Here is a 20,705-nt window from a genome sequence, read left to right as displayed (position 1 = left end):
ATTCAGAAGGGAATTACAGCATCTATTGTAGCAGTAACTGGAAGTGTCTACCCAGGAAAACAGAAGCTTTATCAACTTCAGGGGAAATCTATCTCAGTTTCTACAAGATAAATATTAATCAGGAGCAATACAGAAGAAGGAATCATGGGATCTTTTCTGGCAGATCTGTCCAAGTGGTACCTCACAATGGTTTAATGAGATTTCCAAATGGTTTCCAGCAGTGCCAGGACTATGTAGGTTGATGTTGACAGGTGGCTTTTGGTTAATTACTTTCTGAGGAAGTAAATTCAGGAGGAGCTCCCAGGACCATGTCAATCCAACCCCACTGATTAATGGGCACTCTCCTTTCCCTCAACTCTCTGTTATAGAAGTCTCGTGGTCACAGGAAAATTTCAGTACTGATCTTGATGATCACATGGTCTTTTTGAAACTCACTGTGTAATTTCGTTAATCTTAAATGCACATGTCTCAGCTGAAATCATAGAATCATAGAATGCCAGGTTGGCAGGGACCTCAAGGATCCCCTGCTCCAAACTTTCTAGGTACTACTCTAGTTGATATGAGATGGCTCAGCCCCCTGTCAAGCTGGGACTTGAAACTGTCCAATGTGTGGGAATTTACCACTTCCCTTGGGAGACTGTTCCAATGATTGACTGTCCTCATGGTGAAAAACTTACCTCTTGTGTCCAGTCGGAATCTCCCCAGGATCAACTTGTGCCCATCACCCCTTGTCTTTTTCATGTGACTCCTTGTAAATAAGGAGTCTCCATCTTCTTGGTAACCCCTCTTTAACTACTGGAATGTGGTCATAAAGTCTCCTCTAAGCCTTCTCAAGGCTGAACAAACCCAGTTTTCTCAGCCTTACCTCATATGCAGGTCCTCCAGTCCTCTGATCATCCCTGTGGCCCTTCTCTGGACCCTCTCCAGCCTGGCCCATCCTTTTTATAGATCAGGGACCAAAACTGAACACAATACTCCAGATGTGGTCTGACAAGCTCTAAGTAGAGCAGAATGATGACTTCTTGATCTCTGCTGCTGATGCCCTTGTTGATGCAGTCCAGCATCCTGTTGGCTTTCTTTGCCCTGCAGCACTCTGTTCACTCATGTCAAGCCTGTTTTCCAGCAAGACCCCCAGGTCCCTTTCCCCAGGGCAGTTCTCCACCCGGGTGGATCCCAGTCTGAACTCCACTCCTAGGTTATGTGTTCCCAGGTGCAAGACGTTACATTTCTCTCTTGAACTTCATAAGGTTCCTGCTGGTCCATTCCTCCAGCCTGTCTGGGTCTTCCCGGAGAGTGGCTCTCCCTTCTGGAGTGTTGCTCTGGTTTGGTTTGGTGGGTTGAGGAGTTGAGTGAACAGCCATGGGGCTGTTCCTTTGTTGTTGTGTTGAGCCCCAAACCATGACAAATGTCAACCTTCCACTCATCTTGGTGTCATCAGAAAACCATCAGGGTGCTCTTGATCCCAACATCCAGGTCACTTATGAAGATGTTAAACAACATTGGTCCCATTATCAATCCCTGGGTGACCCCGCTTGTGACTGGTTGCCATTTTGAGGAGGAACTATTTACTATCACTCTCTGGGTAGGGTCTGTCAGCCAGTTCCCCACCCACCACAGAGATGACATGTCAAGGCCATAAGGAGTCAGTTTCTCCAGGAGGAGGCTGTGGGGACAGTATCAAAAGCCTTGGAGAACTCCAGGTAGACATTGTCCACCACTCATCCTGCATCAACTGAGGGGATTCCTCTGTTGTAGGAGATGATCAGGTTTGTCAAACACGATTTCCTCCTGGTAAATCCATGTTGGCTTTTCCCAATCATGTGCTTCGATTATCTTGTGATAGTCCCCAGCAGGATTTGCTCTATGACCTTTCCAGGGACTGAAGTGAGACTAATGGGCCTGTAATTACCTGGGTCCTCCTTTGAACCTTCTTACAGATGGGGGTGACATTAGCTTTCCTCCAGTCTTCAGAGACACTTCCCGATCTCCACGACTTCTCAAAAATTATGGAGAGCAGATTTGTAATGACATCTGCAACTCTCTCAACACCCTAGGGTGGATGGCATCCAGGCCCATCAATTTGTATGGGTCAAGCTGCTGTAACAGTTAACACACCAACTATTCCTTCACTGATGGACGGTCAGTGTCTGCACCAACCTGGATTTTTGTTCCTGTGACCTGGGACCCAACAGCACCAGTAAAGATAGAGGTGAAGGTGTTGAGCATCTCTGCCTTTTCAGCATTGTTGGTGACTAGTTCACCTCTCCTGTTTAACAGTGGGCCAATATTATTCCTCTGTTTCTGCTTGTTAATGTATCTGAAGAACCAATTCTTGAAGTTTTTTGGTCAACGTCAGCTCAAGCTCCTAACTGCATCTCTGCATGCCTTGGTAATGCCTTTGTAATTTTCAATAGGTAGTCCCTCATGTTTGGCCACCTTCAGGACATTATTTCCATCAATAAAGATTCTCTTTTCTGATTTGATTCAGAGCCACCAAACAAAGAGTCTTTGTTTGGATGAAATACCTCTCTGGTCATGCTATTTTACAGTGGCTTGGTTGTACTAAACCAGAATTTCATTGCAATTCTTACTTTATTATGTTTGTAGTTTGGTCCTAAGTGAGTTCCTACTGAAAATCTAGCTGAAGAGCAGTGCCAGTTGACGAAAATGCTGCCATTATTTCCTAACCCTAAACAGTACATGGATCTGTCTCCTGAGATGAGTGAGTTAATTGCTGCTGTCCTCAGGTTCCCAGTGTGAAAACTGTGTTTTGTGGTAATTTGTTGTCTTCCTGGACTGGAAGTTGTCTCTGGGATAAGTTTAGGACTGCTATTCAGCTGAAAAAAGGGAGAGATGAAAAAAATCCATCATCTCCTTCCCAAAGCAGAGGTGGAATTTCCTTTGTATTTACAGTGCATCCAGAACATCCATTGGATCTACATCCAACAGAAAAGTAGAATTGGATCTTCAAAGCTGCTTTGTTACTGTGCTTTCAGGATCTTTTGCCTCATACATGCACACACACAAATCCATCACCTAAAATCCTAACCTTGATTAAGCCTATATCCTGGATTATTTTAAGCAGATTTAAAGCAGCAACTTTATCCCCATTTTATTTAATTTTTCTGGTCCAGTCAACTTCAAATCTTCAGAAATCATGACCAGCTGGGTTGGATCAATGCTATCATTCTGACTTGTACTGACATTTGCAGAATCGTGTTTTCAGTTTTTATTGTCAAGACCTTCTACAGCTGAATATTTCTATTTCTTAAATGATATCAGGAATCTTTTGAGTTAGGGCATGGTTTATAACACTAAGAAATCTCTAATCAAATTTGGAGAGCAGGCAGTTCTGCCACTCCACTTATTTTCAATGCACTGTAAATGGCAAAATAGCCTATGATCCCTAAACTGATCTAAAACCAGGGAATATTGTAACTGTTGCTTTCTTCTCCCAAGTATTGATCTAAACCACTTGCTTGAAAGTACATCTTTAGTTTGGATTTACAACATGTCTTGTATCCCTGATATAGAAACACTTCAACCCTTGTGAAGTAAGCAGTATTCATTCACATCTTTAGCCTGAATTTTCAAGGTTCACAATTAAGACAAAGAAATATGATTTACTTACATATAGGCCTTATTGAAAGACAGGAATCATCAAGCCTTTTTTATTTTTTGTAATTGTACTTTTTATAAAGATGCTCTTCAAACAAATATCTATTTTTCTATTTCCTGAGCCACCTGTTCTAAATGTGAGAAGCAAATAAAGAAACAGAAGCACTGAAGATCCAGGTGCTCTCTCTTTTCCAGTTCCTAGATCAGCTGGTTGCAGTACCTGTCTCTGAAATCCTGTTTTGGATTATTTGATAAAGAAATAAAGTCTCATTCCAATGCTATATGTTTCTAAGAATCACTGGTGAATTGCTTACAATGCACAAAAGCAAGCACAGGAAGATAAATTAATATTATTTTGAAGAGACAAAGATATAAAAGATATAAAAAGATATAAAAAAGTCACTCTACAGGTTAATAGTCAGCACCAACTGTTTGAATTGCAGGTGGAGATAAACTCTGCAATCTTAATATAGAAAAAGACCAAGAATAACTGGGCAAAAAATACTGCTGGGAAAGATACATGAAATGTTTTGTTTCAATAGTCAACTAAAAATTATCTGTTTGCACAAGAAATGGAAACTGGGCTAGAAAAACTCAGGATGAGGGAGTTGGTACATGAGTTATTCCTAATGAAACACAGCAGGTGTTCCTCCAGATGTTTACACAGCAAATAGTGTTTCTGTACTGGTTTGGTATGATGAAAGAACATACGTAATGTGTCCTGATCATTAATTTTTCAATCTGAGAATGCATTTTCAAGAGGCCATTCTTTACTCTTCAAAGCAAGTGACAGTAAGCATTAAGGAAAATAGACCTGTCGGGAAAAACACACTTCCATGTTGTGTTCCTTGAGAGGCAGTTATTTCAGCTATTATTGTACAGCACATTAAGTTTCCAGTCTTGCAAAAATACAGGCACAGGTGGTCCCCTTGCATTTATCTGTAAAGAGAAGCACAGGCTGATGTCCCCAGAACCCAAATGCATTTTTGAAGTGGATCTTTAAATATTTTAAAAATCATGTAATAAAGACGATAAGGGGATTTTTAGCTCTGTGTTATCTAAAAAAGAAAAAAACTATAATCATTTGTCTGTACTCTGATAAGAGATAGAAAATATCCAGGGAAATAAAGAAGCTTACAGCAAAAGTAAGCATCTATGGAAATTATCACAATAGAGGCTGAAAAATTATATGCAGGAGGGAGAATCTGAGCATCTCTTTAGGATAAAAGGTGGTGATCTTCTCTGGAGAATATGAATGGGCCAGACAGCATCATAATAGTGCAATCATTGCAACTGCCTGGCCATATACCAGTGGCAACACTCAGGGACTTTCTGTTCTTTAAGTGACTTTTTCTTTAAAATTGACTATATAATCTGCACTGTTTTAACTGGTAAAATAGGAAGAATTGATAGATTCGTAGTCCTCGGCTGAAATAATCCCAAAAAGTAACTTCTCAATCCTGCTCTGTGAAATAAAAGATCTTAGCTTTATTATCTCCCTTAAAAAAATCCATCAATTATCCAGAAGCTGACTGGATTGACTTTGAACATGCTAATATCTATAAATATTTTGGCTCCAGAAGTCACTGTGGTGTCAGTGAAGCTGTTCTGAACAGTGCTACACCTGAGCTCATGATGCTTTCACTGAATGCAGCTCCTTTTAAATAAACCCTAGACTGTATTTCTCTAAGTCTGGTTCAGTTTGGATGGGGTCATCTTTAGTCTTTCAGTTTTAATTTTTTTCAGTCACTTGACTTTGATCCTCTGGTGAACTTGTCAATTTGAAAGAAAAAAAAAAAAAAGGAGTTTGAAAAGGAAAGAGTGTATAAGAAGCTTCAAGCTGAACCAGATGTTATTCAGTGGACATTGAAACAGCTGAATTGAGCAGAATCTAAAGAAATATGTCTCAGTTATAGAAAGAAAAGATGTGTATCTCTAGGAGCTCTCCTGCTCTTGGCTATATTCTGTACACGAAAAATACTTTAACATTAATTGCATAATATACATGAGATATACTATATGCAAGGTTATATATTATAACATGAAAACAGCTGTAGCCAAAGGTCCAGCTCATCCTTTCTTCTGTTTTGTAATGTGTCCAATATAATATGCCTAGAGATATGTATTGATAAATGGTGATACTAGCTCCATCTTCCAGATTTTAGCTGTCTGCTTTTGTTTCCTTGTTCTCTGCACCTGATGGGTGATCTCTGTGATGCTCAACTTGCTTCCAAGCTCTGAAGCTGAGGATGAATCAATTGCTTAGTACAGTTGCTGGAGCAGCTGTGATAAGTAATCATTTTCCTCCCTGTGAATATTACACATAGATCAAGAAATCTTTTCTCTTCACAGATGACAAGAGATGTTCCATTTTATTTGCAGGCATTGCAGGGCATGCCCTTCTTCAGTGTTTCATAAATGAACAGAGAATTTCTGGGCTTAAATTTGGACTGTCCTGGCATCCCATCTGACCTTTACCTGGTGCAATTTGTGCTCCAGCTATCTTTGTGTTCTTTTTGCCTTTGGACTTTATTCTCTTCTACCCACTGAAAGTGAACAAACTGGTCTCATTATATTCTTTTCTGATTAGGAAGTATCTTTCACTAGCAAAAAGTCAAACCCCATGTTAGCTGAAGCCCTGAAGGCCAACAGATCTATTCAAAGAGGACAAATTAAATAGTAATTAGAGATGAAAGCTTTGTGATGCTTATGTAACCCATAATAGCACAGTTTTCCCATGACTTGCTGCTTACAAGATAGCTGACCTTCTAACAGTTAGCCACTTCTTCACAAAGCTGCACAATGTGCTTTTAATTAAAACTTGCCTTTGAAACTAGGTCCAAATGAGTTACCCTTCAAAACAAAACAATGAAACGGGACCCATCTTTCTAGTTTTATTCTAAACCAGATCCTACATAATCTATCCCCACCACAAACATTCCTCTCGGTGTCATCCTGCTAAAACAAAGCTGTAAACTGAAAGTCGGTCTCATCTGTAATAACAGTGACAAGAAAGGGTTTTTGCTTTGTTAAAACCAGTTAGCAACCATGCAAGGCCCTCTAATGATGGAGAGAAAGAAGGAAGCAGGATAGTGTTTGGTGTAGGTTGTGGGGTTCTTTTACTTTCCCAACTTGCCTCTAAAGAATTTGATTTTTCCAATTGCTGATTGTCAGGGATACGGGCATGGGAACAGGACTTTGAGCTCATCAAATAAGGAAATCATGATGGAAAAACAGGAGATGAAGTTTAAGAAGAGCATTCTGGAAACTTTTGGTAAGAACATATTGCACTTTTCAGAGGTACTTGCAACAATGAGTGACATCTTAAAGAACAGGTGACCAGAGATCCAAGTAGCTCCAGGAAAACAGAGGAGAAGCAAAGGATGCAAAGTAACGTGAGTGAACAGCTGTCAAAGTGCATTATTTCTACAAGCTTCTCTCTAATTGAAAAGAAAAAGCATCTAGTTCAGCTTTTCCTTTCTTCTAACAGGTTCTATGTCTTTAAAAGTAATAATGAGAGGGCACTTACATAGTCCAAGTGTGAATCTCTAATATTTTTCCCAAATGCCCAGTCCTCTGGAAAACACCAAGTTTTGTTCCTTGTCATCAGTGTAACTTCAAGGTCACATCACAAAGCACATTAAAAACCTACAGTGACACTTTTCACTGAAACAGAGAAGAAGAGGCAGGAGTCAGAGCTGGCTGGAGTGGCATTATAAGGAGCAATGAGCCGTGTCTGCAGATATTTAAGACAATAAACCTAAAGGGAACTCAGTTAAGTTAATTGAAAAACAGTATTTTAGGAACAAAATCCAACTGGAAGTTTAGACTGTGGAACCACTCACTGCCTCTGTTCAGCAGCACCCAGGAGCAGAGCATGAGTGAAGTAAAATATAGGGTTTGTTCTAGTGGCTAAGAGGGCATATTTAGCCAATATTTTGTTTATGTATATGTTGATTTGTGGTATAAACATCTGAACTTCTTTGGCAGTTTAGAGGAAATCCTGATCAGGGAGGATGGATCGGGGTGAGACACGTAGGAACTCATTAGCACAGGTAAGAAAAATGGGTCTTCTCATCATGCCATACTCTAAGAGGGTAAGAGAAAAGTTCTGGAAGTGCCCTTTTTTTCCATGTTATTATCTGCCAAAACAGCAATCATTTTTTCATTGCTCTGCAGATTCAGGGATAAGCATTTAGCCAGGAATTCCTAAAAAGATATAACAGTACTTTGCTCAGAGACCCCCTCCTGTGTTCTTGTGCAAGAGATGAAAACTACAGTTGAATCCCACATGGCAGTTGTTACAAAACCATTTTTTCCTCTCTTTTCTATTCATATACTGTTCCAAAACTTCACCAGTCTTACTGCATGAAATCAGATCAAAGGTACTCATAACAGTTAAATCCAGTTGTTGTTGTTCCAAGATTGTTCTTTAGATTAAAAAGATCTTTTCTTTCCCTGGAATTCATTCCACTGGAGTACTGAAAGAGGACAATCAAATCCCTTCTTGGCCTTCCTTTTACTTGACATACCAAGGCTGGTTTTCCCTCACCCCTTCATCCCACAAGAGGGTTCTCAGTCCCCTTGGCATGTCTTCAAGGCTCAGTCTTTCTTGACAATGAATGGCCAGATTTGAACATTTCCTTTCACACGGCATGTCCTCCTTTCCTGATACCAGGGCATTAATTTTTCTGGAGTCTATTAGAAATAGTTCTTGGCTATTGCATTCAGCTTCCTCGTTGCTGACAACACACCAGCACTTCATGGTCATCCTGTTGTCAGCTGCACTACACCAGTGTTTCTCACTCATTTCCAACAGGTAAGCTCAGAGCTTGCAACAGAAATGCCCACGGTCAGTCTTTGAGTATGCAATCTTACATTTTATCCTATTAAATCCCTTTGAGCTTTCTTTTAATTCCAGTTTTAAAGGTCATCCAACTTTTATGACTTATATAAAGTCATGATTTTTCTGTTAGTAGAAGATGCCTTCAATTAAATTCAATGGGAAATGGAATTAACAAAGTCTCACTTTCTGCCAGCTCACAAAAACCATGAAGTGAAATGAGGCCTGAGTCTTTTTTCTTGGGCAACTTTGTCAGCGGGGGGACTACAGGAAAGCTGTAGAGGGACTTCTTACAAGTGCATGTATTCATAGGACAAATGGGAATGATTTTAAGCTTAAAGAGGGTAAATTTAGATTGGAACCATGTTTAGGAAGAAACTCCTTACTGTGAAGATGGTGAGACATTAGAACAGGCTGACCACAGATGTTGTGGCTGCCTCCTTCCTGGAAGTGTTCAAGGCCAGCTTGGATGAGGTTTCCTCTAACCTAGTCTAGTGAAAAGTGTCCCTTTCCTTGGCAGGGCTGTTGGAACTAGAGGATCTTTAAAGTCCCTTCCAGTCCAAACCAGTTTATGATTTCTTTACCTGCTGCCCGTTGCTGTCTCCCCTTTGTCTGGTGTCTCCTCACCCCAGAGTTCTGGTCGTTTCTCCATGGCATTGCATCAGATGATATACCCACACTCAGCTGGATTAAATGTGTAAACCTTTTCCCCGAAAATCTCTTCTGTTTCCAGAGAAAAGCGTCAAGTTATTCTGGCATTATCTACCCACAGTAAATTCAGTTTGTATTTATTTTATTTTTCATTTGTTCCTATCTCTTTGCATACAGTGCTCCAAAGACTCCAGAGTTTCACACAGTCTAAAAGTCAGCTTCTCTAGCATGATAAAACAGTTTAGGGAAAACTCAGAATCAGACATATTATCAATGACAAATTTAGTGCAAAACCTCCCTCATGGACCTTTGGGTATTTTTCAGAAGGCTGGAATGGAGATTATTTGAATCTTCAACTTGACATGAGCTTTTCTTACCCTTGGGGTGCTGTTTTTTCTCCTTTTGTCTGGATCTTTCTGTATTTTCCAAGGTGCACACTAAACACTTCAAAAAGGTTTGTCACTTAGCTCATGACATACAGTGGGTTGGAAAATGATAGTTCTTCACTGATTATGAGGTACTTAGAGATACAATAAAAAAGAGCTTTAGACGTGGAAATTGTCCTGTTCATTGATGAATCATAGACTTTCAAGTCTGGATGAAGTCAATATTAGATGGATCTGCAGCATATTTGGTTTTAAATTTGCACTGTGCTCCATCTTTATTGATCAGACAAGCAAGTATTTTATGAAACAGCTTTGTATTATTGTGGTCCATACAGTGAAAAATTTAATAATACTTTTTAAAAAGCTTGCCTGTGGATATCCAAATTGAGTTTCTAAGTGAAAATAACAAATACGTATCGAGGCAAGTAAAAGAAAAAGTATCATTCTTTCAGAAGACCTGCATCATTCCCACAACATGACAGTACCAATTGTTTTACAAGATTAGGAGCAGATCTCTGCTTTTCATCAGGGAACAGCAGCAGTGTGTGTTTCTGGGAGGAGATACCAGATAGAAATCTCATATCCAGGTATGTGCAAGGACTCCAACCCGTTCAGGGGGTGTGTCTGCTGCCACAGCATCTGCAGAGAAGAAACTCGTTATTTTCTTCATTTTTGCTTGTTTGTTTGTTTTAATATTTTTTGGTTGTCCTTTTGGGAGGCCCCAGTTCACTTTGGGAGGCTCTGAGGACCAGATGCACTGAGGCAGCATAGATGGCAGTCACCTTCCTTAGCTACTGCAAACACTAAAGGTCAAATACTTTGTTTACTACCTGTTTACTGCTCCATCTGAGCTGCAACAAGGGACACAACAACAAAAACTACAGATACTAGTTTACTCAAATATGAAAGTAGCTTTCTGCCAAAATTGTTTGCTAGTGCAAAACCTTTCTTTAGGGTTTGGGAAGTGGAGGGCTGCCTGGAAATACAGACATTATCCTACATGCATTGATGTTCTCTCCAGTTTTAGGGTGGCTTTTACCATCTTTGAAAGCTCAGTCATCATCCATAAGCAGACAGAAATAACTTGCAATGTCTCTTTTACCATCTTTGAAAGCTCAGTCATCATCCATAAGCAGACAGAAATAACTTGCAATGTCTCTTAGTTCTGTAAGTGTCCTAGAGTGAAGTTAATTTAGCCCAAGCCATTTGAAGACATTTAATGCACAAAAGAACAGCCGAGTCTATTTCTTCCTTATCAGAGTCTGCATCTTTCCTGTGTGTTACAGTGCTCCACTACAAGAAAATGCTGTTTAATGGCAAATGTTTCTGGAAGTTTTCTCAGAACATTTTGTCCCACAACTTTAAAAAAATATTTAAAACTTTCAACAAAGTTTGAAATATGTGAATTTCCTACATGCCTCAATCTCCACAAGCCAACAGCCAAACCAGCATGAATGGGTAAATAACAGTAAGTCACCAACACTGATTCTCCAAGAAGCAAAATGACCTTTTGGGATGATGGGTTGACCCTGGCTGGTTGCCAGGGGCCCACCAAAGCTGCTCAGTTCAGGAAGACCCTCAGTTCAAGGACAGGGAACTGCTTGAAAGAGCCCAGCACAGAGTCACAAAGATGATGAAGGGAGTGGAACATCTCCCTGATGAGGAAAGGCTGAGGGTCTCTTGAGCTTGGAGAAGAGGAGACTAAGGAGCGACCTCATCCATGTTTACAAATATGTTAAGGGCAGTGTCAGGAGGACAGAGCCAGGCTTTGTTCAGTGATGTCCAGTGATAGGACAAGGGGCAATGGGTGCAAACTGGAACATAGGAGGTTCCATGTAAATATCAGAAAAAACTTCTTTCCTGTGAGGGTGACAGAGCCCTGGGACAGGCTGCCCAGAGAGGCTGTGGAGTCTCCTTCTCTGGAGACATTCAAGACCCACTTGGACACGTTCCTGTGTGATGTGCTCTGGGTGATCCTGCTCTGGCAGGGGGGTTGGACTGGGTGATCTTTCCAGGTCCCTTCCAACCCCTAAGATTATGTGAATCTGTGATTGATGATTTTAGAAGCTGTTCAACTCTGTGTTATGCTGAACATGACTAACAGACATCCATGCATTTTCCTGGTTGAAGAGAGTGTGAAAAACATAAAGACATGAAGAAGATCAGGAGCATAGCCCTGAAAAATCAGTGTCAATTGGTCATTGTACACAAGTCTTTCTTCTCAGTCACTTCCAACCAAGATCTGGTATTGCATCAAACATCACCATTATTGTAAATTCAAAGCCTTAATTTATTACTGTTACATTTTGTCCTGCTGAGTATGCTATGATCAGGTTAACTTTACTTCCCTTCAACCCATAGAAGTGAGATTGAAAAGAGAACACAAATCATTGTAACATTGTAGCTTTGAATGTGTTTGAATGAAAACTTTGACTTGACCACTCTTTAGAGCAGTGTGAGAAACACTGCCCTTTCAGAGCTGGGGGAAAATGCTTGTGTTTAGTTCTTTTAAATTCTGAATTTAAATTAGTACTTAATTATATACAGGTGATTTTAAACTCACAGTGACAACAAGTTATAAAAGAATTTTTTTTAAAAGACTGAAATTTATTTAAAAAAAATGTGATCCATATGCCTGAAGATGAATTCTCAAAATCTGAAACCACAAAGGTTTTGTTTTGAACTGGTTTGCTCTTCCTTTTCATCTTACATTGTAAAATATAATTTCTACATTCTGCAAGGAAGAATAGAAAAGAAAAAAGAAAGCCTCTTGATTGACCCTCTGGAATAAGATAAGAATCATGTAAAGCAGCTCTGAAATGGGAAGATTTCTTTAAATATACTGATGCAGGTAGGGAGAAAATGTAGCAAACTCACTTCAGCAGAAAAAAACCCAACAAACCATCCAGACACTATTGTGGATATATTGCATATATTCTATTCTTTTTCAAGGAATGAGCTAAATTTATATGCTGCAAATACATCTTATCGTTCCCTGTCTTTTAGGGAGAAGCTGTGCTCCATACCAGAGTATTCTGGAATGTGTTAATTTTACAAAAGAAATAAATAGTCACCAGATCATACCTCTCCTTCCTTCCTTCCTTCCTAGTTGAATTCTGCAACATAAAAACACTGCAGCACGGTTGAATTACCCCTTTCTCAGCTCCTTACTTGGGACTCAGTTGGAAAGACTTCAACACGGGGAAAAATTATATGGAAACCTGAAAAAGGAAAAAGCAAATCCTACATCCTGACAGGCACATTCCAGAGTGAAAGTCAGATGACAAACAGGATGTACAGACAGTAGAAAACACAAACATAACCAAAAAGCAGGTTTGCAGTTGGCTGCAGGTCACTGGTCCTATCTCTACCGTGCCCAAAAATGCAAATAAACTCTCTGAATTATGGGGAAAAATATAAGTGAAGCAGTGTTTTCTGTGCTTGCTGGGCTTCCACATGAAACAACTTGTCACTTTGACTAAATCAGTAAGACAGAAGAACTGGATTTCATCTGTGATGAAGTAACAGCAAAGGGTCTCTCAGCAATCACAAATACACCCCAAAGTGTTAGGTAGCAACCTAGGATAAACCAAATCCAGGTATGATAAATAAACAAAAAAAGGTGACAAGGATCTTGGAAGTGCCACTGCAGTCCTTAAAGGAAATAAAAACCAGAATTCAGTTTAAGAATAAAATAAATCAGCTTTAAAAAAAGATATTTACTTCCTACTTACATCTATAAACAAATACAACAAACCATTGATAAGCTACTCAGGGCTCCTGATCAGAGAGTATGTTAGACCATTTGTTCAGCAAGTTAGGAGGAGAGATAAAACATGTATGGGGTTTGTGTAGCAAGGTTTTGGTAGCAGGGGGCTACAGAGGTGGCTTCTGTGAGAAGTTTTCCCCAGGTTGGATAAACCCAATGCCAGCCAGCTCCCAGATGGACTCACTACTGGTCAAGGCTGAAGGCATCAATGCTGGTGGTAGAGACTCTGGGGTAACATAGTTAAGAAGGGAAAAAAAAACAACCCTGGGCAACTGTAGCTAAAGAGAAAAGTGACATCATGCGAGAGGAACAACTCTGCAGACCCAAGGTCAGTGAAGAAGGAGAGGGAGGATAAGCTCCAGGCACCAGAGAAGAAATTGCCCTGAAACCTGTGATAAGTCCATGGTGAGGCAGGCTGCCTCCTGCAGCATGTGAGGGTCCACAGTGGAGCAGATAACCACCTGCAGCCCATGGAAGAACCTACACTGGAGCAGGTGGATGCCCAAAGCTGTGATCCTGTAGGAAGCCCATTCTGGAGCAGGTTTCTGGCAGGACTTGTGACCTCGTGAAGAGAGAAACCCACACAGGAGCAGTCTGCTCCTGAAGGACTCACCTGCACCTGTGGAAGCGACCCACACTGGGTCTGTGAAGAGCCGCAGCTCATGGGAAGGACTGACTTTGGAGAAGTTTGTGAAGGAATGTCTCCCATGGGAGGTACCCCATGCTGGAGCAGAGGAAGTGTGTGAGGAGTCCTTCACCTGAGGGGGAAGATGCGATGGAAACAACATGTGATGAACTGACTGTAACCTCCACCCCCCTGCACCACTGCTGGGGAGGAGGTGGAGACACAGGGAGAGAGGTTGTGCCTGGGAAGAAGGAAGGGGTGGGGGGGAAGTTGTTTTGAGATTTGATTTTCTTTCTCATTACCCATCTCTGATTTGATTGGTAATAAATAAAATTCAGGTTATTTATTCCCCAGCTCAAGTCTGTTGAAGCCCAGCATGGCAACTGCTGAGACATCTCCCTGTCCTTATCTCCACCCACAAGACTTTGTTATATTTTCTCTCCCCTGCCCAGATGAGGAGGGGTGTGACAGAGCAGCTTTGGTGAGCCCCTGGCATCCAGCCAAGGTCAACCCATCATCCCAAAAGGCCATTTTGCATCTTGGAGAATCAGAGTGTTGGTGACTTACTCTTATTTACCCATCCATGTTGTTTTGGCTGTTGGTTTGTGGAGATTGAGGCACGTAGTCATCCATGTTTACGCTGCATAATCTTCAGACACTGAGATGTAATTATCTCGAACATAATCAGAGCTTTTGTGCAAATTCTACTCTTCCCTGGAAAAAAAAAACAACAACACAAAAAATCAGCAACCACCACCATTGATTAAACATCAGCAAAGGCACGTGCAGCAAAGGAAGCATGAAGCTTGTAATTAAATCTGACAGGAAGTAAAACTAAGTGCTATTTATACATCATTAACAAGGAGCTGCTTAAATGAACATAGTCAGGTGTCGTGAGAAGTTAAGTGATGCAATAAATGAGAAAAACATCTCTAAAGGTGGGAGAGAAATTCTGCAGTTCTCCAGAACAAGGAAAAGACCTAAGGGACTTTTCCCATTTATTCCAGAAGGATCTGGATCAGACATGCAGGAGTTCAGAAACTCATCTTCTACCTTCAGAAATGATATGAAAACCAAGTAACCAATGTCATTATGGTCATTTCTGTGCAAAAGCAGGTCTGAAGCTTACACAAATAACCAAAATATCTGCACTGAATTAATTCATATTGAATCCCAAGCCACAGGGTTGGAGGACAGGGAAGCTATGAGGATCCATTGGCTTCTACCCTCCTAGTGAGTATCAATTTCCAGCAATAGCCCATATTTTAAAAAGTTACCCAATACTTTTTTGCATTATGATGCATGAGCCAGTGACCAGAAAAATCTCTCAGGTTCTGGTCAAACTTGAATTATACAATTGTACAAATAAAGTGCTGGAAAAGGAAATATTTCATTATATTGCCTGTTTGCACAGAATTTCCTGAGACCAAACATGGCACCAAAATTATAGCCCTCTGCTACACTCAACTATTCACAAGGATGTTTGATGAGTTTAGTACTGCTATAAGGAATCCTGGTTGATAAATTAAGATTGGTGAGTCTTTCTGATAAGAAATGCAAAGGGAGGGTTTTTTTCTAATGACTCAGTGGAAAATATATCTGTCCTCTCCTGAAATTAAAAAAAGGGAAAAGAAGAAAGAGGCTACTAGTTTTGCCATGTCAGTAAGTATTAAATATTAATTCAATTAGTTAGGCCAAAGTTAAAGATAGTAGAAGTTTGTGACACAGAAGACTAGTTAGTGTATGTCCACTGCAGAGTGTACATTGTCTTAGAAAAGTTATTTTTTTTTACAAGCAACCTCACTAAAATACCACTTATTTCACTAATTCCTTTTTTAATTCTCCAAAATTAAGAATATCACAGTACGTTCTACTGTATCTTCTCAAAATTTCCCTGGACTTGTCACTTTCTAAGTCTTTAGCTGACCTAAAGTTCTGTTATTGTCATGGTTTGACTCCAGATCAGCAATTAAACCAGTGACAACAAAGCTCTTGATCCCCTCCCACCTGGGCAGGGAAAGGAGAGAGAGAATGAGGAGAGAGACTTTCTGGATTGAAAACTGAACTAGACAGCTTGAATTAAACACTAATGATAAAGGAAATAGTTACAAATATATAGAAATGTGTTCAGGAATGTGCAAAACCCCTGTTGCCTCCCCGTGCCCCCAGCAACTCCCCCAGGATCTCCTGAGCTGTGAGCAGACCCAAAATGTTCTGGACCACTTCAGAGATAGGGACAGAGCAGACAGGAGCTGAGGGGAGAGTGATGAGAGGCAGGAATTCATGGGCCTGGGGATCAACAGGGATGGATGGATGGAGTCCTCCCTGGATGCTGGCCATGGATGGAAGAGAAGGGAAGAAGAAGCAGGAAAGAAGTTGTCTTCTGTGATCTCTGGCCTTACACCAAGCTTATGTAGATACATGGAATGGAGTATCTCTGGCCAATGTTGCTGTCCATCTAGTCCACTCCTCCCTACAGGAAGGCTGTTGATATGACTCTTCTGGTGACCTTGCAGTCCCAGCAGTAACTTGAACATTCCAGTGCCATTAGTTCACTGACTGGAGAACTTTCTGCTAGTTAAAAGAGAGCTCACTGAAGGAAAAAAGTCAGAAAAAGAAAATTGGCTTCATCCTGGCTCAAACCAGGACAATTATACATCCTGTAAATATGAGGTTAATTGGCCTTGGGAACAGCTAACACCAAAAAAAATGTATCCCCTGATTTCTATCTCATTTTTACACACTTAATTTTACATCCTAGACACCCTGGAGCATCATCTGGCTGTGTGAGTCACCCACTCTCCTGTGCCCATGTCTGATGCAGCCTGGTGCATCTCTAATGGTTCTGCACGTCTATGTTTACACAACCAGGCTGTTCCTTACATTGTTTTTCTAGGTGAACTGGGGCATATCTCTCAGGGGATGCTTAGACATGTTGCTCAGCAGGCAATGGGATAAAGATCTATGACATGGCTGGTGTGTGTCAACTTTAAGTGCTCAGAAGAGTTCCCTTTGGCCTTGGGTGATCTCCAGATGTGTAAACCCCCTGATGTTTCAAAGGTATAAGTGTATTCAGTGCAGGTTCAGTTTGTTTTCTTGTCTTGGCAAGCTAGTAAGAAACTGTTCCACTCAGAGAATGGGGATGTTTCCTTAGGCAAAGGATTTCTCTAAATCACAGATGAGCTGCTAGAGAACAGAGCTCTGCCAAACAGTGTGGGACATCCTACTATCTTCTGACAGCCTGAACTAGCAGTCCTGTTCTCCTGTGATCCTTGAAGGTTTTAGTGTTTTTCTCTAACCAGTTTGAACACACTGTGCTCATGCACACCTGGTTCCACTGCACAGGATCTTCACTCGTAATATTTTTGGCTATAGAGATGATTCAGTCATGCCCAGATCATCTGTGCACAAGGACAGAGAAGAGGGTGGCCTTTGCAAAAAGGAAAAGACATTTCCAGAATGAAAGCTCATTCATAATGAATAATGAATTGTAATAACTGTAATTGTCCAAATAATGAATTGTACACAAAAAGTTATCTAAAAGAATGCCATGATGTCCTCTTCAAGAGACACAATATTGACACATGTACTACTAAGAAAAGCCAGCAGCACTGCATTCAGAATGTCACGATGATGACTTGTTTACCATCACGTACCTTGACTGGTTTCCCAGGATTTATCCTGACTCAAATCAGGCAAAATCCCCATTGACCTCAATAACTTCTTCCTAGCAAGGATCTGAAAAATCCCTGAGGAGATGTAATTTGTTCTCTTTCCATCAAGAATATTTATTGCATGCAATGAACAAAACTGTGGACTGTATTGAGGTTTTCCGTTTACATTTTTTGAAGGTGAATTGATTTAATTTGATTTATACCAATATTCAATTGAGGGAAGTCTGTTAATTCAATGAGCTGGTACCAATCATTTAATCTATGATTGATATTTATTAGAATTGATGAAGGTTCAAAATCTTTGTGATTTCACTTTCACTAGCCTCACGCAACGAAAAACTGATTGGTATAGAAGCAAGACATTCTTCACTTGATTTAACTCAAAATTCATGGGCTTTAGTTAAGCAGTCAAGGCAAATTTCTTATCTGGAAGGTGAGTAAGTAACTGTCTTTAACACTGTACTCTAGGAGTCAATTTTCTTCTCAGTCAAGCCTTGGTCTTTTCTGTCATAAGTTTCACGCAGGCAGAATTCAAGGATTTCTTAAGAAAAGACTCAAAGAGCAGGGATAACAACAGTCACAATTACTCATTTTTCCTCCTGTCCTTATTTTAGCTCTCGTAATTGTTAAGGTCATTCTCAGTTTTAAACCCTGGTCTCCCTCGTTGTGTTCTCTGCTCTCCTCTCACAGAGGGGAACCACCACTTCAACAGCACTTACCCTTGACAACAGGATGGAGCTTTGAAATGCTGCATACTTAGGAACTAAAAGCATGCATTTTCATTAAAGCTTCTGTATCTCAGTGATGAAGAACAATTATACCATGACTCAGCCTGCATAACTGTTATCAAATGGCAGGAAAGAACCTCATTCATAGAATTCCCCCAACCTCGTATTTTTTTCCGAATTAAGACACAATGTTTCGTGCTAACACATCTTCCTATAGCAACAACAATATCAAAAACTGGAGTGAATAGAACTGTGTTAGGAAAAGCACAGGAATGCTTGCTGAATCCTGATGACTGGTGTGGCCAGATAAAGAGTCCATTTCAGCACTGCTCACTCAGACAGCTTCAGCATGACAAATCATGCAAAAATGTCATCTAGCAGCCATGCTCGTTGGTTATTTATGGAGGGTGCAGCTCCTGTCCTCCCAGGAATCTGCTGTGTCCTATCTCTGTGTTGAAATCCTTTCTGTTGTCTCCATGATCCGTCTACTTCTGATCAAGAGGAGGCTCCAGATGGAGATACAATTTCCAGCATGCTCCTGTCTCCTGCATTCCAGAATTTTCTTCTTTGCACCTCAGAAGGACTCCAAAGACCATCACATTATTCCAACCTATGCACCTCTAGACTTCAGCTTCATGTTCAAATCTACCAATTCTGACTTTACAAGCTATGATGTTATTTTTAACCTGGTTCCCATAACCAACTTAAACATGGTTCTCATAACCACTGGTTTGTCACATGGTTCTCATAACACTAGTGTGGTCATTCTCTTTGGGAGCCATGAGTGTCACTGGTTTGCTTTTTTCTTTGCAGAAAATTGCCCACTGTTGAGTTATGTTCAGCCCCCTTGCCCTTTTGTTCTATCTTTCTTCTAATTGGTAGCCAAAAGGATCTCCTGATCAGAGGAGTCTGACTTTCTTGATGGTATTTTGTATTGGAGCTCAGATTTATTTATTCTCTCTGCTCCTGGACAGAAAATAATCAGACTCAAAGTCAGTGCATGGATCTCCTGGCTACACTGAATGAAGGAAATTGCTCATAAAGGACCACCACATAAAGGTACTTAAGTGCCAAAATAGCAACAGATCTACCATGGAATGGCCAAAGCTTTTAAGAAGATGTCTACCTGCAACTTTAAAAATGAAAGGGTAAAACTAATTAAATAGGAAAAATCCAAGGAGATGTCTTCTTAGAGTTTTCTCTGTGAAAGAGTAAAGTCCACCTCATTATATTTTCCAAGATTCAGTTTCCACATAAGACTTTCATTTCCATACTTGATGTGTGTACTGGAGACTGTAAGATCACCAGAGCCCATGCTGACATGGTGTAGGAGCCCATGTCTAGATTTGAACTGCCTTCCACCCTCCTTTCCCTCCTTTCTAGAGATGTTCCTCATGCTTTTCCTAACAAGTTAAAGAAGGATGTAACACTATGATTTGTGAAGACAGGCTGAGACAGTTGGGGGTGTTCAGCCTGGAGAAGAGAAGGCTCCAGGGAGACCTTAGAGCACCTTCCAGTGCCTGAAGGTGTTACAGGAAAGCTGGGGAGGGGCTTTTCACCAGAGAAGATAGTGATAGGACAAGGGGTGATGGTTTTAAACTGGAAGAGGGGAGATTTTGTTTAGACATCAGGAAGAAATTATTCACCACGAGGGTAGGAAGGTGCTGGAAGAACTTGCCCAGGGAGGCTGTGGCTGCCCCCTCCCTGGAGGTGTTCAGGACCAGGTTGGATGAGGCTTGTGCAGCCTGGTCTGGTGGGACGTGTCTCTGCTCATGGCAGGGAGCTTGGAACCTGATGATCTTTGAAGTCCCTTCTGGCCTTAACCATTCTGTGATCCTATGATCTCTTCTGGGAGATCTAGTCTATCTCTTCCATATCTGTAGAGGCAGCCATTAGAAAATGCTAGTCACTTCCCTCCAGCCATCATCCAGCCCACAGAGACTTCTGAGATAACACCTTAAAGAACCAGTTCCTTTTTGTATCCTAATGATGATGCCACTTCCATCCTTTGTGCATAATTACACAGTGGTCCATGGACATACCTAGGTCATGGGACAACTAGCCTCTTAGCCACTCCTCTAACCCAGGAACATTCATTTCCCACCTGATGGTGGGTGTTAGAAGGGTAGTCACTGTTCACCCCTGCTGACACAACAGCCTCTTTCACAGCTAGGAAAACTGAAGGGTGCTGTGCATGTTGTATTTTAATAGATCTGTTATGTTTAATCTGTTCTGGATTTAAAAAAAACACATGTAAACACTTCCGGACACAGGGACCAAACCACTGAGTTTTGGTGCTATTAGATGAGTGACATAAGCTGAAAGCAAGATCTCCCCTGACATCCCCACAACCATGCAAAGGAGATGACTGACTGGCTTTCTTTGAGTCCTGGGTGCTACTTTCAGAATGA

The sequence above is a fragment of the Apus apus genome, chromosome 4 (genome assembly GCF_020740795.1).
Source record: "Apus apus isolate bApuApu2 chromosome 4, bApuApu2.pri.cur, whole genome shotgun sequence".
NCBI classification, from domain to species: Eukaryota; Metazoa; Chordata; class Aves; order Apodiformes; family Apodidae; genus Apus; species Apus apus.
This window is presented reverse-complemented; position numbering follows the sequence as displayed.